The sequence below is a fragment of the Cavia porcellus genome, unplaced genomic scaffold, assembly GCF_034190915.1.
Source record: "Cavia porcellus strain 051 isolate PalLab524CR breed Dunkin Hartley unplaced genomic scaffold, mCavPor4.1 scaffold_7, whole genome shotgun sequence".
In the NCBI taxonomy this organism is placed as follows: Eukaryota; Metazoa; Chordata; class Mammalia; order Rodentia; family Caviidae; genus Cavia; species Cavia porcellus.
Window position 1 is genome coordinate 25,907,508 of NW_026947490.1, and position 27,867 is coordinate 25,935,374.

The 27,867-nt window shown below is 35.8% G+C and overlaps 1 non-coding gene and 1 pseudogene across 1 annotated transcript; both read left to right on the forward strand.

Moving 5' to 3' along the window:
* Positions 1-5,740: 5,740 nt before the first annotated feature.
* LOC100732883 (pyruvate dehydrogenase (acetyl-transferring) kinase isozyme 1, mitochondrial-like) lies at positions 5,741-14,514 on the forward strand (annotated as a pseudogene).
* Positions 14,515-27,271: 12,757 nt separating this feature from the next.
* On the forward strand, positions 27,272-27,408 carry LOC134477111 (small nucleolar RNA SNORA2/SNORA34 family). Its single transcript, XR_010049005.1, has one exon. It is a non-coding gene; the product is annotated as a small nucleolar RNA SNORA2/SNORA34 family (small nucleolar RNA).
* Positions 27,409-27,867: the final 459 nt, after the last annotated feature.

Sequence of the window (27,867 nt, forward strand, 5' to 3'; positions counted from 1 at the left end):
TCTCCCCATGTAGCCCATACTAGCCTTGAACTCACCACAAACCTCCTACTTTAGCCTCCTGAGTTCCGGGATCACTGAAGTGCACCATCATGCCCAGTTCAAATAGTTTTTGATTTGATAAAAACCAAGTTATTGATTATTGCTGCTATTTGTTCTGCAACTATAGTTCTGTTTATAACATCCTCTCCAACACCTATGACATTAAGTATTTTTTTTATTTTACATTCTTGTAGGTACACTGTTCTGTTTTAATGCATTTTTTCTAAAGTCAGGAATGTGACAATGATGCCCACTAATGCCACTGTAGCACAGTACTTGAAACATTAGTCAGAGCAATCAGGCAAGAGATACAGACAAATAAAAGAAATCCATATAGGATAATGTACTCATGTTGTCATTATTAGAAGATGACTTGATGTTCTACATAGAAAACTGAAGTAGTCCACAAAATTCATATAATTAATAAACAGTTTCAGCAGTTGTCTTGGTTATCTTTGTCATTGCTGAGCAAAATATCAGACACCAAAATTAACAGTGGAAAATTTATTTATCCTCCAGTTTGTAATGGTTTTGGACCATAATTGGTTGGATCTAACAAAGTGTGGTAGTGCTGTGAGGCTGAGCCAGGAGGATCACCTTGAATTCAATGTCAGCCTGCACTGCATAGTAAAACCCTGTCTCAAAAATTCCTTTAAAAAGAAGTCAAAGAAAGTTTGTCTCTACAGTGAAAGAAAATGAAAGAATATATAAAATTTATTATCTACAATAGATATTGTGAAAGTTAGTGAAACTGCTCAAAAAGAAACAACTGGAAAGAAGGAAAGTAGAAAAGAAGAAAGGGAAACAAAAGAAAAGATAATACATGTCCAGAAAAGACCTAATTGACTGGTTGCAAGGTAGTGTGGTATGACAGTGAACAATTCAAATTAAAAACTAAGGAGAAAGGGGGCACAAGCTTTTTTGTGTACTTTATATTTTATTCAGGTCACCCACAGTATGGCAATTGTAGCAAGCACATCTTTCATACCAGTGTTGGACATCAGTCAATCAAAAATTGGATTCAGCCACCCTTGAAAAGCACAAACTCTGTGACTGCATGAGGCTTTAGAGTGATATCTAGACACAAACCATAATGGCAATGTATCAGGATGTAACATCAACACACAAAATCAGCAGTATGGTATTAAACAGGATAAAGAAAAACACAATAGCTTCAAGATGAATGAAATTCCTAGGAATTAATGAAACCAAGGAAGTGAAGAAGCTCTACAAAGAAACAGCTGTGTTCTGAAAGGAAAAGACTGAAGAGGATGTCAAAATCTGAAAAGATGTCCCTTGTTCCTGAAAATGCCAAAGTAGTATTGCCAATAGCTATACTCCTGAAAATGTCTCATAGATTAGATATAATCACAATCAAATAACAACAATATACTGTATAGATTAAAGAAAACAATCTTATTGTTCATGTGAAAGCAGAAGAAATCCTAGTAGCAAAGGCAATTTTGGGCAACAAGGGTGAAGCAAGAGGCATCACAATACTTGAATTCAAATTATACTATAAAGTTAGCCATACAAACGGTAAGGTAATAAAAAAAACAGATATGTGGACAATTGAACAGAATGAAAAACAAAGACATATCATTAGACATATCCAGCTATTTGTTCTTTGAAAAAGAAGTTAAATCATATGCTGGAGGAAAAAGAGCCTATTCAGCACATGGTGCTGGACCACTGGGAAGATGATGGTGTGGTAAGTAGTAGAGAATATAGATTCTCTGAGAGTAGCCATCAAGATGCTGAAATATAGCATCATGAAGAAGACAAGAAGGAAGAAAATGGATCCCCTGGACCGAGGAAGAACCTAAATCATGAATTGAAACCCACAGAGAGTAAAAAGAAAAACTTCAATGAAGAAGAATGTAGTAGCTGATGGCACCCTCTCCCTTATAGAAGACTCATTGTGTGAGAGGAGCTGTTCAAACCTGGGAAAGTATGGTTATGATAACAGTGATGGCTGTTGACCATAGAGGCTTAGGAAAGTAGACACTGCAGTACAGGGGAGCAGCAGATGTGGAGGACTGCACTGAACTGTGGTGAGTACTGAGGACTTAGTCCTCCCACAGGGAGACAGCAGTTAGCTAGGAGTCATTTTGGAGATGAGCTGGATAAACTCAGAACCCAGAACTACTGCTGACTTCCTGTAGCAGCTCCTAGGTGTGCACAGACCCATACAAATTGCTTGAAGTGTGGCAAGCCCTGTGAATATGGTCTTAGGGCAGGCCTATTGAGATTATCCACTACTTAAGTGTAAACCAACTGCTGGGCTACTTGGCTGCTAGGATAGATTAGCATTATTCAGGACTCTGTCTCTACAGGTTGTCTACTAGTTAAAGAATTCCCTACTAGATAGGGAATTCTGTAAATGGTTTATTTCTTTTTCTTTTTCATTTATTTTCTATTTTCTTTCCCTTCATTGTTTATATGACTGTGGAAGTGGTAACTAACCTCTTTGTGGGAGGGGTTCTATTCTGTTCTTCCCTTTATTTCTTCACTTTCTATTTTATTTCAGTCTTCTATACCACTTCCCTCAAGTTGGCATCACCCTCTTTTGTCCTTCAACTTTACTTCTGATTTCTTTCTCTTCATCCACTTCTGGACTTTCTCCTTAATCCATTTTAAATTTTAACCCATGAGGGAAAAATTGTCATATGCAGACTTACATATTGCATATAATCATCTGATTTGTTTCACATTTTTATGCAATCATAAATCTAGTTCATGTGATTAAAAGTTGCAACATAAGGCTTAGCTACTTATTTTCTAGGCTGTATTTGATGCTATTGGGAGCACAATAGCTAAAATTGATATAATTCTTCAAAACAGCTGTCATATCTGATAATTCATGACTGATATTAGCTAATGGTCACAGAAAATATGGTAGCATTTTTCCAAAGAAACATGAACAAGGCCAAACAAACACATTTTCATCTCCAATAATCTGAAGAGGTTAGATGTCCCAACAGAGTCAAAACCCAAAATCAGCTAAACTTGGAAGATAATCTTAGAGAAGTAATCATCACCTGAGGGTTCTTAATACTACCAACAAAGGGCTAAGGATTGAGCTCAGCAGTATAAGTTCAAGCCTGCAAAGCACAAAATAATGAGTTCAATCTCCAGTACCCAAAAATAATTCAAAAATTCCAAAAAAAGCAACCCACAATTCTCAACTTATAAACATCACCCAGGAATTGAACTAAAAAGTAGAAAGAAAATAAGATAGGACACTAAATCAAGGTGCAACCTAAGATATCCCATTCAGCAAAGGCAAATCCAGGGAGCAATGATATGGGACAACCCAAAGCCTTCCACAATATCTCCCTATAGTAGAAACAACAAGGAATTTGGATGAACATCTAGAACAAATGAAATGAGAAATAATCTTTCAGATAGCTACAAAGATTACCAAAATACACACCATGCTTCATGATGTTAGGCCTGACAGAGTTAAAAAAAAATAGACGAGGTTAAGAAAATTATGAAATTTCAGCATAGGAAAGAAATGAAATCCATAAAGCAGATGCAAGTAAATATCCATGAGAAAATAAACTCCACTGAAAATATTCGAAGCAGATTGGGCCAATGTGAGGACAAGATCTCAGATATTGAAGACAAACTTGCAATTAGGGACCAGGAAAAGAAAGATTGCTCAAAATAGCAAGGGATCACAAGAAATCAATCCAGCAAGTATTAGATGAGATGAAGAATAATAACTTAATATGAATTGGAGTCAATGAGCAAGCAGGCGATACCACAAATAACATTACAAACATAATGACAGAAAAATTTCCTGCTAGAGAAAATAAATTTGACATGGAGATAAGCGAGGCCTATAGCAATGATCTAAAAAACTTATAGCCCAGAATATCATTGTCAAGATTCCTGAAATTCAACATAAGAATAAAATCCAAAAAGGTGTCAGAGAAAGAAACAAATAGCCAGTACAGGAAAGCCCATCAGAATTACAGCTGACTTGTTAGCACAAACTTGAAACTGTAAGTTCTAAGGAAAGCAAATTTCAACCAAGATCGATATATCCTGCAAAACTGTCTTTCAAAATTGATGGAGAAATAAGATACTTCCATGATGAAGGACATCTGAGGAAATTTGTGACTACAAAAACAACAGTGCAAAATGTTATTAAGGGCATTCTAGAAAGAGAAAATAAGACTTCTGCTCCATTAAGCTGAGTAGAAGAAATCCACCACAGAAGATGAACAATTAGAGAGGGGAAAAAGAGAACAGCTACCAACAGGAAAATAATGTGGCAAGGATAAGTTAACAGTTACAACCATCAATCTTAATAGTCTTTATTCACCAATCAAAAAAAGAAAAATGTCTGGCATAATGGATCAAGAAGCAGGATCCATGAATTTGTTATGTACAAGAAATACATTTAATCCAAAAAGAAATTCACAGAATGAAAGTCAAAGGATGAAAAACAATGCCCCATGAGGTAAAAACTCAGAAAAAAGCAAGAGTTGCTATTACATTTGCACACAAAGTGAATTTACAATCAAGATTGACTAACCAAGATAAAGAAGGCCACTGTCTCCTCATAAAGGGAAAAAATTCAAAGCAAGAGAAAATAATCATAAATATATGTGCAACAAATACCAGCACATCCAGTTATACAGAACAATTATTAAAAGACTTTAAAAATCACATAAACACTCCTGTTTTTATGTTGAGAAACCTCAATATCCCAATATCCCTCAATAAAGACAGGTCAGCTAGACAAAAAATCAAATAGTTCTAATATTAGAACTATACCAAAGTTTTGAACAAATGGACCTAGTAGAGGTCTGTAGACTGTACCACCCCACGACCTCAGAATATACATTCTTCTCAGCTGAACTGAACACTCTTTCCAAAGTAGAGTATATATGCTGGCTCATAGAACATGCTTAAGTAAATGCAGTGGATTTGAAAGTATCTGATGTAGCCTATCAAGATACAGTGCAAAGTGATTGGAAATCTATGACAAAGGAAATCACCAGAGTTTCTTAAACACATGGAAATTAAACAATACTCTATTGAAGAAACAGTGGATCACAAACACAATTAAAGAAAAAGTTAAACATTTATGACAGTTAAATGGTAATAACAATTCAACATATCAGAACTTGCAGGACACAATAAAGGCAGTGTCAAAAGGCAAATTGATAGCAGTAAACACACATATTAGGAAAACACAGCAAGCACAAACAAGAACTTAACATTGACCAACAAACTTCTAGAAAAAGCAGAGAAGGATAAACCAAAACTTTATACAAGGTAAGAAATTATAAAGATCAGAGCAGAAATTAACACACTGGAAACTAAAAAACCTATACAGAAATCATTCTACTGAAGAGTTAGTTCTATGAGACATTAAATAAAATTTAAAAACCCTTGACCAATCTAATCACACAAAGGAAAGAAAAGACTCAACTTCATTTAATAAAGAATGAAAGCAAAACTGACCGTCCAAAAATCCAGAAAATCATCCATAGCTACTTTGAAATCTTGTACTCCAAAAGATGGAAAACATGGGCAAATTATGCATCTAAAAGATGCAGAAAACATGGGCAGTTTCTTAAATATATATGAGTTACAAAGCTGAATCAAGAAGATAATTGAAATGCTAAGTGATCCAGTATGAATAAATGAAATCAAAGATGTATTTAAAAACTTATCAACAATGAAAAGTACAGGCCTTGATGAATTCCCTGATGAATTCCCCAAGAAATTTAGAGAAAACCTAACATTACTGCTTCTCAATCTCTTTAATGAAATGGAAAAGGAGGCAATATTTCCAAGTTCATTCCTGGAGGTAAGCAATGCCCTAATACCTAAATGACAGAGGTATTAAATGAAGAAAGAGAATCACAGGCAGTCTCTTTAATGAATATTAATGCAAAAATCCTGAATAATATATTAGAAAACAGACTGAAACAAATCATCAAGACTATGCATCACCATAATCAAGCAGAATTCATCCCAGGCATTCTTCAACATACGTGAATCCATAAATGTGTTATGCCAAATTAACAGAGCCAAGGGCAAAAGTCATATGATCATTCTCCATAGATTCAGAAAGAGTTTTTGGCAAAGTCCAGCATGCATTCACAATAAAAACTCTACAGAAAATCCAAAAAGATAATCTTTATCTCAATCTAATGAAAGCTATCTATGACAAACCAACAATCAACACCATACTAACTGGACCAAACATGAAAGTTTTCTCTCTAAAATTAGGAATGAGACAAAGATGTCCACTGTACCCACTGTTATTCAACATAGCCTTGGAAACTTTAACTGGAGCAGTTAGACAAAAAAGAAATAAAGATAATAAAGGAAGAAGTTAAACCATCATTATTTACAGACCACTCGATCCTCTACTTAGAAGACCCAAAAAACTCCACCCAAAGACTTCTAGATTTAATAAATAAATTCAGTAACACAGTTGGTTACAATCTCAACTCTCAAAAATTGAGTGTTCCTGCACGTGAACAACAAACTCACTGACAGAGAGATCAGGGAAGCAATACCTTTTGCAATAGTATCCAAAAAATGAAGTACCTAGGAATCAATGTAACAAAGGATGAAAAAGACTGCTACAATACTCTGCTAATGAAGATTGAAGAGGATATTAGAAAATGCAGAGTAGGCCTTCAGCTCTGCGGGCTGAGTGTGGCCTGCAGTGAGTGTCTCTGCACCATCCCCTGAACCCAAGGAGTTTGGGATCCTCCCTGGGGCCCTGGCCAAGGAACTTTGCGGCTTCCTGCTGCACTGGACCACCTCAACAGGTCTTGAGCCCACCTGCAACAACTGCCTGGCTCCCTGCCATACTTGGCAGACACTAGGGTCCCTGGCCAGCCAGCACAATCAGTTCCAGAGAGTGAGTGGCCTGTGGTGAGTGTCCCTGCACCATCACCCACACCAGGGAGTTTGGGATCATTGCTCCCACCAGCCAAAGAACTTCACAGCTTCCTGCCACACTCAACCTGCACCAAAGGGATTGGGCCTGCATGCTCCACCCCCAGGGATCCTATCTCAATCTAGGGAATTGGGTGGCCAGAGTCTGAGGAGGTGAGGGCATAGAAGAGAATTTCCAACAGGCCCTGTAGAAGCCTTGGAATAACACTTGAAACACAGAAATATAGGGAAATGACAAAATGAAAGAACAAAATACAATCTCAAAACTCCAGCCCATGCCAAGATACACTGGGAACTACATACACAAAAGAAAATATATGACATAAAACTGAAATACCTGACATAATAGCAACTGAAATAAAGAAGCAACTCCAGGAAGCTTTAAAGGAATTCAAACTAGAAATAATCTCCCAAGTAAAAGAAGAAATGATAAAAAAAGAAAGAAATGCTGAATATATCTATAGAAGGGACAGTTTAAAAATTGGAGGAACTGAACAAAAAGGTAGAATCTCTGGATCAACAATATAAGAAACAAAGAAAATACATAAAGCAGAAGCAAAGAGATATACAGGAAATCAAAAATTCCATTGAAAGTTGTTAAAAAGGCCTCAATGAAAGTGAAAATAGAATTTCAGACCTCGAGAACAAGATTGCAGCTAGTGAACAGGAAACAAAATATCTTTTAAAAATAACAAGGAATCAGGAAATAACAATGCAACAGCTGCAAGATGATGCAAAGAAAAACAACAAAAGATTCATAGGGATAAATGAAAAAGAAGGAGACAACATAAAGGGTGTCAAGAGGATATTTAGAGAAATAATAGATGAAAATTTGCCAAATATGAGAATAGAAACTGATATCAGGATCAGTGAAGCATATAAAACTCCAAATAGCCAGAACCAAAATAAAACTACAATCAGACATATAATAATCACCATCAAAAAATTCAATATAAGAGTAGAATATTAAAAGCTGTCAGACAGAAAAGACAGATCATCCATAAAGGAAAACCTATCAGAATCACAGCAGACTTCTCAGCACAAACAACAAAGTCAAGAAGAAAAAGGAGTGAAGTATTTCAGATCCTAAAGGAAAATGATTTCCAACCCAGACTGATGTACTCTGAAAAACTGTCCTTCAAAATCGATGGAGAAATAAAATACTTCCATGGCAAAGAACAGATGAAGAACTTCATGATCACCAAGGCGACCCTGCAAAGAATACTGAAAGACAGATTAGATACACTTAGGAAAAAACCACTAAGGAAAGTGGACAGTTAAACAAAATGGCAAGGTAAAGATGCAACATCAGAAAGATAACATGTCAACAATAACCCAACATTTAACAGTTATAACCATTAATGTAAATGCTCTCAATGCACCAATTAAAAGAAACACAGTGGCAGAATGGACCAAGAAACAGCATCCAATCATACGCTGCTTAAGAAAACCATGTGATCCAAAATGAAACTCACAGACTGAACGTCAAAGGATGGAAAACAATACTACACGCAACCCACCAAAAACGTGGGGGTAGCTACTATGTGAAATTTAAATCACTAGTGATCAGAAGAGATAAAGAAGGTCGTTACATAATGTTTAGGGGAAAACTTCAAGAGCAAGAGATAACAATCTTAAATATATATATGCACCAAATTCCAGAGCACCCAGCTATATAAAGCAAATATTAACAGAAATAAAAAACCAAATTAGCAGTAACACAATTATAACAGGAGACCTTAAGACACCATTGACACCAAGGGACAGATCAACCAGACAGAAAATCAGGAAAGAAATAACAAAACGGAACCACACCAGTGAACAAATCGACTTAATAGACATACACAGAGTTCTACCCAACAACATCAGAATACACATTCTTCTGAGCACTACATGGAACATTCTCTAAAATAGACCATACATTAGCCCAGACAACATACTTAAATAGATACAAAAGAGTTATCCCATGCATGTTATCAGATCATAGCACCATGAAATTAGAAATGATAATTTAATGATAAAGGTACTGCAAAAATTCCACAAAAACATGGAAACTGAATAACACACTCTTGAGTAATCAGTGGGCCACAGCAGAAATTAAAGAAGATATTAAACAATACCTACTAGCAAACGAAAATGCAAATACAACTTATTGGAATCTGTGGGATGCAACGAAAGCTATCCTCAGAGGAAAATTCATTGCACTGAGTTTCAACATCAGGAAAGCATAATGAATACAAATAAACAACCTGATGCAACACCTCAAACATCTAGAAAAAGAGGATCAAGTTAAGTCCAAAGCCAAAAGAAGGCAGGAAATTATAAAAAACAAAGCATAAATCAATGCAATAGAGACTAAGAAAACAATTCAAAAAACCAATGAATAAAAGAGTTGGTTCTTTGAAAGAATAAATAAAACTGGTAAGCCCCTAGCCAACCTTATTTTTAAAAAGGAAGAAAAAGCTCAAATTCATGCAATAAGGAATGAAAAAAGCAAAATCACTACAGACTCTGTGGATGCAGATCATCAACACCTATTCCACAACCTCTACTCTCATAGGTTTAATAATACAGAAGAAAAAGACAGGTTCCTAGAAGCATATGAAGTACCAAAGCTAGGCCAAGAAGATGTAAAACTGCTGAATAATCCAATTTCTACTAATGAAATAGAAAATGTAATTAAATCCTTACCTACAAAATGAGCCCAGGCCCAGATGGATTCACTGCAGAATTCTACAAGTACAAAGACCTAATGCCAAAACTCCTCAAAATCTTCAATGAAATTGAAAGGGAAGCAATCCTTCCTAAGTCACTGCTGGAAGCAAATATTACTCTAGTGCCAAAACCTGAGAAAGATCCAACTAAAAAAGAGAACTATAGACCAATCTCCCTAATGAACACAAATGCAAAAATCCTCAATAAAATATTGCCAAATAGGATCCAGCAAATCATCAAAAAGATTATACACCATGATGAAGTGGGATTCATCCCAGAAATGCAGGGATGGTTCAACATACATAAATCAATAAATGTAATCCACCATATCAATAAAGCCAAAAGTATGAATCACATGATCATCTCTACAGATGCAGAAAAAGCTTTTGATAAGGTCCAATGTTCATTCATGATAAAAATTTTACAGAAAATTGGAATAGATGGTCTTAATCTCAATATAATAAAGGCCATCTATGACAAACCAACAGTCAGTATCATACTAAATGTCTAAAAACTAAAGGTCTCTACCTTAAAATCAAGCACAAAACAAGGATGTGCCTTGTCACCATTCCTATTTATATAGTACTGGAAATGCTAGCCAGAGCAATTAGACAAGAGAGAGAAATAAAAGGGGTAAAGATAGGAAAAGAAGTTAAATTATCATTATTTACATAAGACATGATACTCTACATAGAAGATTACCAAAACTCCATTGAAAGACTCTTGGATATAATAAATAAATTCAGCAATGTAGCTGTACACAAAATTAATGCTCAAAAATCAGTAGCATTTCTATACACTAACAACAAAATCACAGACAGAGAAATAAGAAAAGCACACCCTTCATTATAGCATGCAAAAAATGAAATACTTAAGAATTAATCTCATGGAATAAGTAAAAGTTCTATAAAGGGAAACTTACAATATGCTGAAAAAAGCAATTGAAGATGATCTTAGAAAATGCAAAGATATCCTTTGTTCATGGAGAGTGAGAATAAATGTGAAAACCGCCATTCTCCAAAAACTGTTATACAGGTTCAATGTTATCCCAATAAAAATACCATCAACATACCTCATAGACCTAGAGAATTCACTCCTAAAATTTATCTGGACCTAGAAGAGGCCTGTAATACCAAATGCAATTCTAAGCAGCAAAGGCAAAGCAGGAGGCATCACAATCCCTGGCTTGAGGTTGCACTACAAAGCTATTGTAATAAAATCAACATGTTTCTGGAATAAAAACAGATCTGAAGATCAATGGAATAGATTAGAAAATACACCCACAACTACCAACACAGTCAACCACCTTATCTTTTTTGATAAAGGGCCAAACATGTTCACTGGAAGAATGAAAGTCTCTTTAATAAATGGTGCTAGAAAAACTGGCTATCCATATGCCAAAAATTAAAACTAGACACATGCCTGTTACCATATACTAAACTGAAATCTAAATGGGTCAAAGATCTGAATATGAAAACAAAAACACAAAATCTGTTGGAAAATAAAATAGACCAAATTCTTGAAGACAGGGTTAAGTAGAGAATTCATGAACTGAAATCAAACCACACAGGAATTACTACCCAGAATCAATAGCTGGGATCACATCTTATTAAAAAGCTTTTGCATGTCAAAAGAAATCTCCATCAAAGTGAAAAGAAAACCAACAACCTGGGAAAAACTCTTTTAGTGAACTGTCCTTCAGACAAAGGACTTCTGTCTAAAACTTACAAAGAATTAAAAAAAATCAGACTCCCAAAACTCAAGAACCCAATCCAAAAATGGACATCTGAGATGAATACACAGTTCTCAGGTGAAGAAATACAAATGGCAAATAAATACATCAAAAAATGTTCATCATCATTAGTCATTAGAGAAATGCAAATTAAAACCACAATGAGATTTTATCTCACTCCAGAAAGAATGGTCAGGATCAAGAAAACTACCAACAACAAAATCTGGAGAGGCTTTGGGAAAAAGGAACTCTCCTGCACTGTTGGTGGGTGTGTAGACTGATGCACCCACGGTTGAGGTCAGTCTGGAGATACCTCAAACTTCTGGGATTGGAAGTCCCATTTGACCCAGCTATTCCACTTCTAGCCTTATTCCCATAAGAACTAAAAACTTCATATCACTGTAATATATGTGCACCCATGTTTATAGCAGCAAAATTTGTAATAGCTAGATCTTGGAAATAACCTAAATGTCTATCAACTCAGAATGGATAAAAAAGTTGTGATATTTTTCTACAATGGAGTACTACTCAGCTATAAAGAAGTATCACACTGAGATATTTATAAATAGATGGGTGCAACCTGATACCATACTCATAAGCGAAATAAATCAAACTCACATGAATAAATACCATATAGTCTCCCTATTATTAGCAATAGTAAGAGTATATAAGAGTTTATGGTAATCATGATTCTCCATTGCATTACTTTGAGCCTTTATGATGATCACATTCATTAGTTGGAATGGGTTTATCCTGGTTTGTTTTATTTTATTATCTGTGATGTATTAACAACTATTTTGAAGAAAACAATTCATTATAATAGTCAGTACTTCTATAACATCATCTTATTCTGAAGTCCTACCATGTTTTTGCTCTTCTGTTTCTTTTGGTTCTATCATGTTGGATCTCATTGTATTTATTATGTGTGATAGTATAAACAAATTTTCTATGGAAAATGAGACAATATACTAGCCATTGTTTGTTTTCTGTTATTTGGTTCAGAATGCCCTGTAATACTCTCACTCTCTTGAATTGTTTTATACTATTTTGTTATATTTGGTACTATTGTATATGAAATTGTATTCAATTGTTTCAAAGTAAGAGACATTATGGTAGTTACTGTGAACTATGGGTTTCTCTTGGTGAAATACTGTGCTACTTATATTGTTCTGTTCTGATATGCTTTGTTATATCCTGTTTTGTCTTAATCTCTTTAAAATAAAATAAGTAAATAATGACAAGAAGTAGTAATGTTTGCAATACTGCATATTGTCTTCAAAAGCATTGTTTAGAATCCCAGATAGAGATATGCAGACTTATCTAATCATATAAGTATTAACCCTTGTTTTCCAAGAACAAATAGAACTAGTAGCATAAGAATCTTAGCTATGTTATGTGTATATAAACAAATTTGTATTTTTCCCTTCCTCTTGTTTTCTTTTCCCCTATCCTAGTTATTTTCCATTTTGTGCAGTTTTCTACCTTTTGTGATAAGCCTTTTTTAAAAAAATTTTATTTAAAAGGAAAAAGAGAAAAACACAGAACAAAACAAAGCGGTGTAAGGGTACAAGTCATACAGAACTACAAAAAAAAAAAAGAAAAAAAGAAAAAAAAAGACAGTAAGAAATCACCAGTTAATAGATTACATATTATCATCTTAGAAATAGTTGCTCAAATCATAGTATCAAAGAATACAAAGTGGACATTCAAACAGAGAGACTGCAAACAGCTGTGTTCAATGATCCAACCAAAAACATTAATATGGTCAGCTATTTAACACCCCTAGACCCACTTGCTGTTGTATCCTTTAGAGCTCTTTTTTTCCCTCTCTTTTTTACAACAAAATTTATACATTTTGGGTTTTATTACTCCTTAGTTCTTATTACTTTTTTGGGGGGGAGAGAATGATAAGCCTTTAATAATCAACATTAATCTTTCATTTTCCTCAGGTGTTTACTCATTGAAGAAGTGCATTTTTAAGAGCATAAAGAATTTGCTTCAATTCCTTTAGTAATAAATCTAATATCTTTTCATTTTTAATTTTAATAAGTTCCAATAACTAGACTACTAAAAGTCTTTCATGTTTTGGTTTGCACTGAATCTTTAAAACTCTCAAAAGTTCTAAAGAATATTCTATAAAAAGACAGTGGAATCTTCAATTCCAAGAATCCCAATAGCATTACTATACCAGACTAATGCAATCAGTTAAATAGAATGAGAGGAAATAAAATCAACAACAGAAAAATAATACAACAAAAATTATTTAATGTATATCAGTTATAACCATCATTGTGAATGATTTCAATTAAAAAATTAAAAACTGATTTTATACTGTGGAACATAGTACTCAAAGGAAAGCTGAACCTGAGATTCTGTGCCTGCAGCTGGCTCACCATGAAATTTCCATGATCCCCAGACCATAAACTGTGCTCTACTCACCCTAGCAATTGCCACAGTCTCACCTTGGACTCAGACTCTAGTCCACATGGGATAGCAGCATTCCAGCATTTCTACTTACACTTCTCAGTTTTGACACTTTCCATGAAGCACTTCCCAGACTTTGGGTCACTGAATGCTTGTGAAAATGCCTCATATATGTTTATTTGGAGAGATTTCTTATTAGGTTGACAAATACAATGAAAGAGAAAAAAGATCTCCTTCCAGATGCTCTCAGCATTATCATCCATTCCTTTGGTAAAATTTTGGTATATACAGACCCTTCAAGAATATCTTGATTTCAACAGCAAATGTGCTGAAGATTCCAAAGCTATTTATGAAGTATGTCTTTCCTAGAAGAAACATTCTGCCTTCCTTATGCAGTATATCCCTGGATTGCCACCATCACACTTTATAAATACTGTGATATTGATCCAAAACTAGTACAATGACATCACTCTCACACTGGTCCAAGATGTGACTGAATAGAAAGAGTTTTGAGGTGCAACCAGAATGTTCAGTACTTTTTGGATTGATTCTATATGTGCAGCATTTCAATTAGAGTATTCAATCAGTCTGATGTTTTGGGGCCAAAGAAATCCATCTTATCAAAAACATATTTGCATCATAGTCGAAAGATGGTAGATCAATAAGCAGCAAAATGAAAAGCCTCTCTGAGAGAAAAGCTCAGATACTGGAATTAAAACATCCTGGAGAACACCAAATGGATGGTGATGGATCCTCTTAATACAGTAAGAAATTAAAGGAGGAAAAAAGAAAGGGAAACAAAAAGAAAATAAAGGCATGGAAGGAAGGCTGTAGCCAGATATTCTCTCACCAAAAGCTTGTCCCGCTGTGCATGAAATGCCCCTGGAATCTGAAGTTGCACAGTTGCAGTGAAGTTGGGGGTTGGCAAGCCCAAGGGCCTCAATGGGAGGGTGCATTCATGGAGGAGAGTGGCAGAATGAAGAACAGCACTGTTACAGAGAACTTCACTGGCTCACAGTGAGTGTAGGGAACCCAGTCCTCCTGCATTAGAGGGCAAAATGGTCAGGTGATATTTTGGATTAGGACAGGAAAATCCCTGAACCAAAGCTGCACTGGCTTCAGTCAGCCACTCCCAGAGCACAGCAGATTGGTGAGAATTGCTTGGGCTGAGTCCTGCTCCTGTGTGAGATCCAGTAGCCAAGGAAGAGTTCTCCATGAAGCTATCCATAACTGGCCAGTCCATGTGGCACACACCAATGTAGTGAAGACTCCCAATTTTTAACCAGCTCAGAAGGGAACAACCAGCCTGCCATGCCCTTGCTTGTACTTCAGTGGTCACTGGCAGGCTGGGGAAGACAGCAATCCCTAGCCATCACACTTCAGAGTAATCATAGTCAATACAAGAAGCCCTGGGGAACCCCACTATCCACTTGCCTGGAAGAAAATAGAAACATAACAAGAAATAGAAACAAAAGAAAGTCTCCAGCCTCCAATCCAAATAATACTGGTGCAGGAGAGGAAAACACAGAAGAGATTGGGGGTTGCACATGTGTATTTTCTGAAGAAGTAACATCCGACATAAAGAAATATTTTCATGACATTGTAAAAGAACTCATCAGAAATAATAATACAAGTGAAAGAAGATAAAAAAATAAAAGAAATGTTAAACACATCTCAAGAAGACACAAATGGAAGAATAGAGGAGTATAGAAAAAGGAGTGAAGCCTTTAATGAGGAATATGGAAAATATCTAGAATACATGAAACAGTTTCAAAGAGATTACCAGGGAAATAAAAACTCCATTGGAAGCTGGCAAAACTGCTTGAAAGAAACTAAAGATGGAGTATCAAGCTTGAAGTCAGGTTTGCAATGTGAATCACAAAAGATCTCTTAAAAATAACAAGGAATCAGGAAATAACAATACAAAGTCTAGATGATGCGAAGAGGATCTACAATTTAAGAATAAAAAATCTGAGTAAAGAAGCAGAGGTAAATACAAATTAAATACAAAGACTATTTACATAAGTAATTAAAGAAAACTTCCCAAGCATAGGAAAAGGAAATGATATTCAGATAAATAAGGCACACAGAACTTCAACCAGCTATAATCAAAAGAGATCTACACCCAGACATATAGTAATCAAGATCCCAGAAATTCAACACAACAACAGAATATTGAAAGATGTCAGAGAAAAGAAGCAGATCGAATATAAAGGAAAACCCATTAGAATAATGACAGATTCTCGACACAAATCTTCAAATCAAGAAGATCTTGGAGTGAAGTAATCTAAGCCCTGAAAGAAAATAATCTCCAACCCAGATTGATGTACCCTGAAAAACTATCTCTCAAAATTAATGGAGAAACAAGAGTCTTTCATGACAAAGAGGAACTGGAGGAGTTCATGAACACCAATCCAGCCCTACAAAAAACACTGAAGGACATTCCAGAGAGAGAGAAAAAAGGCCACAGTTTCAGGAACAGTAGCAGAGAGGGCTCTCTGAATGAGGCAGTCAGTAGAATGAAGGGGAAAAGTAGACAACCAACAACAGAAAATAGCATGGCAGTGAGGAGAAAGAGAAGGTTGGCCATTATTACTAACATAGATGGTCTTGATACATTAATAAAAAAAAACACAGGCAGAATGGATCAGGAGATAGGGTCCATCAAGATGCTCTACATAAAAATATAATTAACCTGAAATAATATTTATGGACTGAAAGTCAAAGGTGAGAAAATAATGTTCTGTTTGACAGGGAATCAGAAAAAAGTGGGGGTAGCTCACCTATCACCTACAGATTCATTAGAAAGAAATAACACTTTTGTACAGTACAGAACAGCTCATCTGTAAGGAAGGAAAGCCTTAAGGTTTTTGTAGCTATATTTTGTAGCTATGTTCAATTTTATTGTACTTGATGATGTGGGCAATTGTATTGAAATAACAAGAGACAGCATGGTAACTATTGTAGATTACCTTGTATTGTGGTTTTAAATCATGTGCTATGTTCAACCTTTTGTTTTGAATGAGCCCATTTTGTTTAATTTTCACATTTGATTTTATTTTTTCAAAATAAAAATTTTATAAAGCATATTGGCCTCACAAATCCAAACTGTGTTGTGGTTGATGTTCTTAAAGATGGCTATGAAAACGCTAGGCATCTGTACGATTTGTGTTATGGTAACTTTCCTGAATTAAAACTTCAAGAATTAAACGCAAAATCACCAGGGCAACCTGTACAAGTGCTTTATGTACCATCCCACCTCTGTCTTGTCATATTTTAAGTTTTTATGAATGTTACTCTAGAACAGTATGCCAATAAATGTGTTTGGCCTCCAATTCAAGTTCATGCCACACTGAATAATGAGAATTTGACTGTGAAGATGAGTGACTGAGCAGGTGCTGTCCCTTTGGGAAAAATAGACATACCTGCTCCACAGCAACTCATGCAGACTTCCCAGACAGTACCCCTGCCTGGAATTGTTTATCAATTTCCTATATCATGTCTGTATGCACATGTCTGTAAGTAGCTTCCAAGGGGACTTGAAGGTGTATTCCCTGGAAGACTATGGCAGAGATTCTCTATTCATATTAATTCTCTGTCAACTGAAGCAATTGAGAGACTTGCAGTACATAACAAAGCTTCCTGTTTATATTCCTACATTCAAAGTAGTTGACCATAATATCTGACATAATAAAATAAGACAGAATAAAATCAAACTAAACAATGATAATGATACAGTACTTCAAAACATGACAATAGATAATTAACATTCCCTTTTTAAAAGTTTCCCCCCATTTCAATTTCACAATATTAATGTATGTTTTGGATGCCATCGACTCCTTCAGTTTTTTTTTTCAATTTTATTTATAGAAAAAGAAAAACATAAAAAAGGTAGAAATAATACAGAATTTCTAAAAACTAAGAAATCACTAGTTGATAAAATACATATGATTTATCTTAGAAGTAGTTGTTCAAGAAACAAAATCAAAGCATAAAAATGGACAAACAATGACAGTGCAAAATATTCTTTTTGATGAACTAACAAAAGTTTAGTACTATGGTTATCTCTTTTGCATACTTCAACATGCATATAGTTACATCGTTTGGAGCACTTTCTTAACTTTCCATATTAAAATATCTATTATACATTATGGATCTTATTACTCTTTCTACTTTTTATTATAATTTTTGTACTAGAAAGACAATATGATATTTAGAAATGTGAGTCTGATTTATTTCACTGATGAAGATAGTCTCAAGTTACCCCCATTTACCTGTAAAAACCTAAGATCATCCTTTTTGTAGCTGAGTAATATTCCATTGTATAAAGATACCATATTTTTTCATTTACTCTGCATTGATGGACCTTCAGTTTTTTATACCAGAGAATCTCTGACAATGTTGACCATATGAAACTGAACTATTTCACCCATGAACATGATCTCAAATTGCATCTATTTACCTACAAGGGCCTCAAGATTATCCTTTTTTATAGCTGAGTAGCTTTCCATTGCATGAAAATACCATATATTTCTTATCCATCTTACAGTTGATGGGCACTCTATCCCTGCCTTTTTCTGATTTCCTGTTCCATGGAAGATTATTTTCTCTCCTTTGACTATTAGTCTATGAATATTTCAAGTTAAAAGTTTTTCTTATATACAGCATATTGATGGAATGTTTTTCTTGATCCATTCTGCTCCTATTCCTGGGAGCATGGTTAGTTTTATGTCTCTCTAGAATGTTCTTCAGTACTCTTTGTAGGACTGGATTGGTGGTCATGAATGCCTTCAGTTGTTCTTTGTCATGAACATTTACATTATCTCCATTAATTTCAAAAGATAGCTTATAAGAGTACATTGGTCTGGGTTAGATGTTGTTTTCTTTCAGGATGAAATGAAACACTTCACTCCAAGGTCTTCTAGACTTCATGGTTTGTGTTGAAATGTTTGCTGTGATTCCAATAGGTTTGGCTTTATAGGTGATTGCTTTCTTTCCTTTAACAGCTTTTAATATTGTATTCTTGTGATGAATTTCTTAGATCTTGATTATTATACATCTGGGTATAGATTTATTCTAATTATGACTAGTTGGATTTCTACATGAGTCATTTAAATGAATGTTACCACTTTTTTTCCATGCTTGGAAAGTTTTCTGCTATTCTTCCTACAAAAAGTATGCTTACATCACTTGGGTTGATTTCTACTTTTTCACTGACACCTATCATTCTTAAATCATTTTTCTTTGTTTCATTCTATAGTCATTCAATTGTTTTCTCTTCCTTGTTATTTTCAAAAGATCTTACCTTTCATCATTGCTGCAAAACTGTCTTCAAGGTCTAAAAATTTGTCTTCAGTTTCTTTCAAGCAGTTTTTCCAGCTTTCAGTGAAGATTTTAACTTCATGGATGGATCTTTGAGTCTGTTTCATATATTGTATTTTCCTCCTGTATTGTTCATTCAAGGTTTCCATCATTTCTCTATGCCCTTTTTTGTGTGTCTTCTTTAGATATGCTCAGCAATTTTTCATTACATTTGTGATTTATTCTGTTATGTTATTATTTTTATATGATTACTTTTACATCTCCATGTAACAGTTTCTTTCTTTCAAATTGCTATTCCTGTAGGAATACTGTTTCTTTACTTCACTTCCTATACCCTCAGAAATTTCAGGTTTTGACTTCCAAGTTCTTCCATATCTATATGTCCCAGAATTGTTCTTTATGGGCTAGAGGTCTCAGATTGCTCCTCCATCTTGACATTTTCCTTCAGATCAGCCAGTTATGGCATCCCAGGTGCATCACATTTTGGCTGTCTATCTATGGTTTATGGAAATGGGTCAGGCACCTATGCATCTGGGTTCCAGGGAGGTAGTGGGGTATGATGCAGGCTTCTCCAGTTGGGAGTTTCTCAATGAAACTTCTCCAATGCCCATGAGTGCACAGGGGTAAGCCTGCTTCTTCTCCTAGCTTGTATGGCTATACCAGGACTCTCCCCATGGCATATCTGGCTGTTTCTCCTGTCCCATCTTGGATGCCCATGGAAAGCAAACACTGATGATGGTGACAGGCAGGCACATGGAGTATGTCTGCCAGCTTTTCCTGATGCACACTAATCACCTATGGGAAGTAGGTTTCCCAGATGGTTTCTGAGGGAGGCACTAGGAGAATTTCAGCTGCTTCTCCTAGCCCATGCTGGATATCTATAAGATACAAGTGTCCTTGATGGTGGTAGGAAGGAACCTGGTGTGTGTCTGCCTGCTTCTACAGGGGCATGTTGGTTACCTGAAGGAAGCCAGTGTCCTGATGGTGATTGGGGTCACAAATAGCATGTCTGGTTGCTTGTCTAGGACTGTTTTGGCTACCATAATTTCTGCCTATGCTTCTCTAAGTTAGCTGGTTTTTTAAAAGTGTTGGAGGTGGGGACTGGGGACTCTTCTGTCCTGGTCAGTGGGCCAGCTGGCTTGTAAGGTGAAGGCCATTGCTTCTTCGCTGTGACTACTGCTGGCTCATGGGCATTTGGCTTCTTCCTGTGCTATTTCTTTCTAATTCACTGACTACTGCATTTTTAAACTTCCAAAATTGTCAAAACACCTTAGAAAGTCTTCCCTTGAGGATTTGGGTTGAAATAAACAGCTACAGAAAACTGATGACCTTGATTTAGGGTCACTCTAATTTTTTTAAAATTTTGTTCCCTTTATCACTGTTTGGGAATTTCTTACAGTAGATAGTTTTATCATCAGAATCAAGGTTTCCTCAAAAGATACTTTTTATTCAGGCACGGCTTATGGACAAGGGTTGTTCTTTATGTCTACTTGAAGAACTTACCTTCCCCATTTGTTGAGTATGAAAATTTGATTTTTGCTTTAGTACCCATTCCTATGGAACTGGACTATGATTGTGATTGTGACAGAATACAATCAGTATTATCATTTAAGGGAGAAAAACAGAGTATAACATGTATTACATATTGGCTAAATCAATTCAACTAGCAATAGCAATATAGCATCAAGGACAGCTGAGCCTCTGACAAACTGTGTTAACTATTAACCTGATACTTTTGATGATAGGATAAAGTTCTACAGTTATATAACAAAATTCAAACAAATACCAGTAACTAGTATATAATTATTTCACTTTTAGCAGAATGATTTTCCTTTATTGTGGGGGGAGTTGTTTCAAAAGTGGAAGGGGACAAGATAGAGAATGCTGAGCTCAAATACAACAGAAGCCAGGCCAGATGACAAAGGATAATCACGCAAGTTTTGGGAAGTTGGAGCACACAGGAGAGGAAGGACAAAACAGAAAGCATAGGTGTTTTGAAGTGAACCAGGAAGGAACAGACAATCTTTACTGACTTGAAGATATCGTAATTTTAATAGGTAGTTGAGAAACAGAAAAAATATGTGTAGAAGAAAACAAAGAAAAATAAAAAGCCTAGCTAATGAAAAACAGAAAGAAAGAAAAGGAAAAACAACAACAAGCAAAACCAAAACAAAGATAACCACAAAAGAAGAACAAACAAAACACCCCAACCAAACAGAAAAAGGACAACCAATTAGACCAAATGAAATAAAAGCAACAGACTTCCTCTGGTTTTCACAGGTCTATACTTGTGTCCAAGTCAGTTCCCAAAAATGTGTTGTGTAATCCAGCCAGGTTGATCTTGGCCTCTGGGCATGGGGTCTGCGACTGTTCTGCTGCTGGAGATTTCCAGAGCTCTTTCCTATAGAGTGGTGGCCCCATCCATTTCTTTTCCATGTGTCTGTGTGCTGAAGCACTAGGCTGGTTCCTGTAGTTTATCAACTGCTAACCCATTACTGTTGCTTGACTCTTCTATGCACCTGATTTCACCTGTAGTTGTGTGTGCACCTTGATCAAGGCCTGGCCTGGATCTTGCTAGTTCCACCCACTGTTAGCATATGCTCCTACACCTGGGCCTGACCTTATCTCTCTGGTGCCTTGGTTCACCTATTGATTTGATTTTGCATTGTTAGTTTGTACTTTTCTGGGTTGCATAAATCCTCCTGTGGTATGTGCCTCACATTGGGTTGGCTGGCTGAGTATGGTTCCATATCTGTCACATGTGCTTTATGCTGGGCTTCCACTCGCATTTTGACTATATTAATGTTTATTTTCCTCTTTTTTGTAAGATGGGCAGAAGGCATCTCATTTATCCTTAAAAAGAACTATTTTATTCATTGATATTTTTATTGTTTTTTAGATTGAATTTCATTAAATTTTTGTTCAGATCTTATAATTCCTATCATTCAACAACTTTCGAATTTGATTGCTCTTTTTTTCTAGCAGTTTGACCTGCATGATTAGCTTATTCATTTAAAGTCACTCTATTTTTCTTATGTAGGAATTCACAGTTATAAACTCTCTGGTTAGAACTTCCTCCAGTGTTTCCCTGTGTGACTTTCATATCTTAAGCTGTGCATCTTGAGTCAAAACCCCTAGTGTGTGAGCTGAGCTATTTCTGTTTCCATGAAACTTCCAGAACATGCTGAGGCACAATAAAGATGAGGAACTTTTGACTTCAGCAAGGTATGTGACTCAGGGATGGTATGCTTGGCCAACATGAGTGTGACCCTGTACTCTGTATCATCACCACAGAGAAAAATGGAACACTGTGTACAGACTTAACACATTGACTTGTGGAGAAGTCACCAAGGCCACAGAACAAGCAAAGCACCACTGCCACCTGGAGAAAGACTGCAGAATACTGAGTCTCAGAAGTATTTGTTACAATCAAATGAAGAAAGACAGCCTCACTGTCCCACCACTCAGGTCAGTAATGTCCTAAGCATTCTCAGCAAATACGATTCTCTGTGACAGAATTTTTGTTAAATTTAAGATAAGCATTCCAAACTGAGTTACCACAAACTGTTGAGAGCTGTAAGTGAAACATTGAAGTGGCCAAATTTAATATCCAGACAATGTGGCAAATACTCTATGAATAATTTCTCCAGAATACAGAAGAAGTACTTGGCTAAAGGTGATACAAACTTCAGAGACATACTTAGGGTTCTGTTTAAAGGAAATTTACACTATTAGGATCCACTGGAAAAGCAAGTGATCTCTAAAAGACTTAACAGTTTGTCTCAAAAATGTTCAGATACGTAGAAAAAGAATATTTACAGCAGTCAGAAAATTCTAGTTCTGGTATGAAATATGTATTATTTTGTATTACATAAATGTATGTTAAATGAGCTTAGAAAAAAAATAACAAGGACACTGTTTCCTCTAATTGATAGCTTTGTGGATTTACCACTTTCTTGTATTTAGGTATACCACCTGCTTGTATTTCAATTTGGGAGAAAGACTGTATTGCTTGTATTTCTTCTGACTGTCATCAGGTGCAAGGACATTATGTGTTTCCCTTAAAGAATCTTTCTTTTGAGAGCTGCAAAACCCAGGTTTTCACCTCCTCTGCTGAGAATCCTTGCGCGGCTATGCCTCTTTCCTTCTGTGAATGTAAGTGATGACAGTATCCTAAAGGAGAAGGAAGAGACCACTGAGTGTTGAAGTGGAGCTCCCATCTGCAGGAATTTTTCACAAGTCAGAAGTTAGAATTCAATGTAAACTTTTGAGAAAAGGTGAAATTGTTTATACATTGTGACTACTAAGGAAATGTAAATTTGTTTTCCATCATGAGGTGGACATTAACACTGGGGTTCCAATGCAGTAAGGCATGGTTTGCTTGTGGTATAAGTTTGTTCTAGTGACTCGTGTAATGAGGGCATAGTTCTCATGTTGAGACTATTAGGAAGTGGTGGAATCTTTGAAACATGGTATCAGATGAAGATTCCTTCCCTCAGAAGGCATTAAGGTAGTTTCCCAGACAGGATTGCAATCAAATATCAGACTTGGTCCTGTTCAAGCTGCCTCTAACTTACTACATTATGTGTAAGCCTTTCTCCCACAAAGCCCCATGCCATTGTATTATCTGATATGTGGCTGCTCACCATCATAAAAGATACATTTTCCAACTGATGATTAAGGTCATTTGCTTGATTTTTACCATTTCTCCATATGCATAATCATCATATAATATACTGAAAATATTTGCAAGTTTTATTGTGCAAATGTAGGTCATCAGCTTATTATACCTGAGATTAGGATGGAGAGAAATAAAGATTAAAAGCATAAATCAGACTTTCTTGGAGGTTTTTATCTAATGGGCATTGTGCCTTTCTCCATCTAGTGCCTTTTAGATGATGACTTGAGTTATTTGTTCCTGGATGCCATGTGAGAGGGGGAAAATAACATTGTGAGCAGTTTGAGAAGATGCAAAAGGAAAACTACCTTCTTACTTTTGACACACTCTTTCTCAGCACCACCTTCATTCCCACTAATGACCACATCATCACTGTCTCCATTTCATAATGAGTGCCAAATTTTAGTCTCAGGAAAGGTGATTAAGAGTGAAATGAAGTCTTGTGGCTACCACAAGCACTGTTTCCTGTTGTTGTTTTCTTTTCATCCTATTGTAACTTTTGCAAGCAGCGTGTTGTGTGTATTGAGAAGTGTGAAGGTTTTAAACCAAGTTGGTGTTTTTAATCCTTTTCTGTGTGCATGATGTGATGTTGTTGGTAGACATGAGAGGTCATTTGCCAACCATGGTTTCTCCAAGGCATCCCTTTGTTTATTTATTTTTTTATTTTAAACAGATTTTAAAAAACAAAATATGACATGAAACGGATACATACATGTTAGAACATCTTAGTTTATTTCTTTCATCCTCTTTCCCTCCAGTTGCCTCCCCTGCTACACTTCTTCCTCTCTTTGCTATCTGAGACAGTTCTATCTACTTCTTATTATCTGTCTTTTATTTTCCTCTTTATGTATAAATCTGGGTTTCTTATGTACAAGAAACCATGAGGTACTTAAAATGTGTGTCAGATTTATTTCACTTAAAATTGTAGTCTCAAGATGCAGACACAACTGAATCTAGTTTACCTTCCACTGTGGTAGAACAATACTTCTTTGTGTATAAGTTCTACATTTCCTTTATTTATTTACCTGCTGATAGACGTATATGTTGTATTCAAAATTTAGCTATTTTTGACTTGTGCTGCTATAGACTTGGATATAAATGTATCATCATAAGAGAAAATTGTGACTGTTTTAATTCATTTTAAAAATGATGCCAGAAACGCATAAAGTGATATTATTACATTGTTTACATTGCATTTATTGTGAGGCAGACAGATTTATGGCTTTCAGAAGAGTAAAGGGAAAAAATATTGCTTTTGCTAACAAGGCAGATTACACTAAGGATTATGAAGAATTGTTGGTTAACTGATTAATTTCACAGACAAGCTATAAGATAAATATAGCATACAGTAAAAAATGCTATGTATATGGTGATAATACGATCCTCATTACCAACTTTTTCATTGTTAGTCAACATATACAATATTGCTTATTGTAATTTAACTGATTTCTCCACATATTCTTAAAAGGTAATTAAGATTTTCCTCCAAGGTATTCACAATTATACTCAGAATAGTTTACATAATTTACTTTATCACTTCAACAGTTTCATTGCTTTCAGGGTTAAGATGTTTTATTTTTAGTAATGACTGCTAACACCACAGTGGCATTCTGCCTGATTTTTCCTTTGAACACTACTTGCTTCACAAGGTGGAGTGAAGCCCACTGCATTTGGTGAAGCAGTAGATGTTATCTATATTTTATCTTTCCTTTTCTAAGTGAAGTGCTTCAGCCCAGAACACACCGAACCACAAGTCAATCTGAATAGTGTTGCTAGGACAACAGGGTATTATATGACATTATGGTGCTAAATGGTATAAGTAAACACGCCCGAAGGACCCCACCAAACTCCAGCTTGGTCTCTTCTTTATTTTTGTATCCTCTCTTCGTCCTTTACCCAGGGAACCTCATGGGCCACATGGGCCATGGCATTCCATCTAGGTCCCATGTCTAAAAGTTTCCACCACTTACTAATAGTCTCAGAATGAGAACTATACCTTCAATACACAGGTCAGTAGAATAAACTTAAATCATATCCAAGCCATACCTTCTTGCACTAGACCCCAAATGTTATTATCCACATCATAATGCAAAAGAAATTTGCATTTTCACAGTCCTTAGTCATAATGTGTAAACAATTTCACCTTTGCTCAAAAGTTTATTGAAGTATGAGTTGAGAATTGTGACAAATCCTGCATATGTGAGCTTCACTGCAACACTCAGTGGTCTCTGCCTTCTGCTTCAGGGTCCTAACATCAGTTACATGCAAGGATAGAAAGAGGTAGAGCCAGCTATGTATGGACTCTCACCAGAGGAGACAAAAAGCTGGATTTTTGTAGCTCTAGAAAGAAAGATTCTTTAAGGGAAACTTTTTGAGAACATTTAGTGCTCCTGATGGCACCAAAAGAAAAATAAGCAATGAAATCCTTCTCTCAAATTGAAAAATTCACAGGTGTTATATCCACATAAGTATCAATTAGAGGAAGCAATGTTCTTGTTATATTTGTATTGAGTTCATTTCATATATATTTATGTAATATAAAATAATACATTCTCTACCAGATGTAGAACTTTTTACCTTTTCTAAATTTTCTTTTTCCAAATACCTGACATTTTGGGCACAAATTGGTCATTCTTTTGATGATCACTTGCTCATCAAGTTATCATAATAGTGTCATTATTGGTGAGATCACTGCTTTCGGGTTTCTGTATATTTCTGCTTAAAGGGACCCCTAAGCAAATGTATAAAGTGTATAACATCCTTAGTGAAATATTTCTTTTGTAATTGATTAGTTTTTCACAGTACATTTGTAATATTATCTGGATATGATTTAAAGTTGGCTACTTCAGTATTCCAATTACTGCTTTGACCAGGTTGTGATGACTCATCTTGGAATGTCTATCTTAAAATTATCAAATATTCTATTACAGAGAAGCATAGCCACTCAGAATCTCTGGGGCATGACTCACCCTCCCTTTTTGCACAGTGAGGCAATTTTTCTTCATTATATTGTAATAAACTTCTCTGATCCTCAAAATCTTGACAGTACCTCACCCCACAATAGGGGAAAGTCATACCACTAAAGGGAGAAACATTGTATACTACTTCGCAGAATAAGTGGGATTTTGTTATGTAACTGTAGACTTTGATCCTTTGGTCAAGACTACATTGGGTCATAATCATCATCATCACCCAGTGCCATGGAACTGGATGCTGAATCAAATTGCAAGCTTGTATAGCAAGCTTGTATATTCAAGAAATAGGAAAGATAGGTTCTTGTGATAGTCATAATAAACCAGCTACATTTAGAAGACATTCCTGAAGAATCTACATCTCATAGGGAAGCTTTGATACTAGTGATAAAATTATCTATCAAAAATATTGACAAACATTGTCAAAGAAAACAAAATATTAAAATTAGAGAGAGCCTAAATCAAGGCCACTGTTTTGTGACAGCAGCTGATTTCAAACAGGAGCCCAAATCGAAGTCTCTTTTGGGTCTTCTGTCCTTTTCAGAACTTTGAGAATGTAATGATCAATTCATTAAAAAGAAATACAATTGGAATTATCAGAATGCCTATAATTCAGAATCAACCCTTCTGGTTGGGAAAGAATGATAAAAGTCCCACTCTCTGTGAGCCAACAGCAGTCACAATAGCCAGGAGAGAACAAAGGATGCTTGCACCTGTCAGCCAGCAGCAGTCACATCAAAGAAGCCACACACTTCTGAAAGCCTGCCAGCCTGTGCATTGAGAGATAAGAGTTCCCAAACAGCCACCCAAACCCCTATAAGTAACCACCTGAATAACACAGGCTGCAATGATAGCAGCCAACAAAGATCAGAAGCAACAGCCTTAGTTGCCCAGTGTCCCCCACCCCAGCCACCTTCAGGGATGATTACTTCTCACAGATAATCAGTGCATCCCTAGAGAAGCATTCAGGTACACCCCAGTGCCTGCTTACTGCCACAGGGGATGCTTGCTTCCTATCGACTGGGAGAAAATACCAGACAAACCAC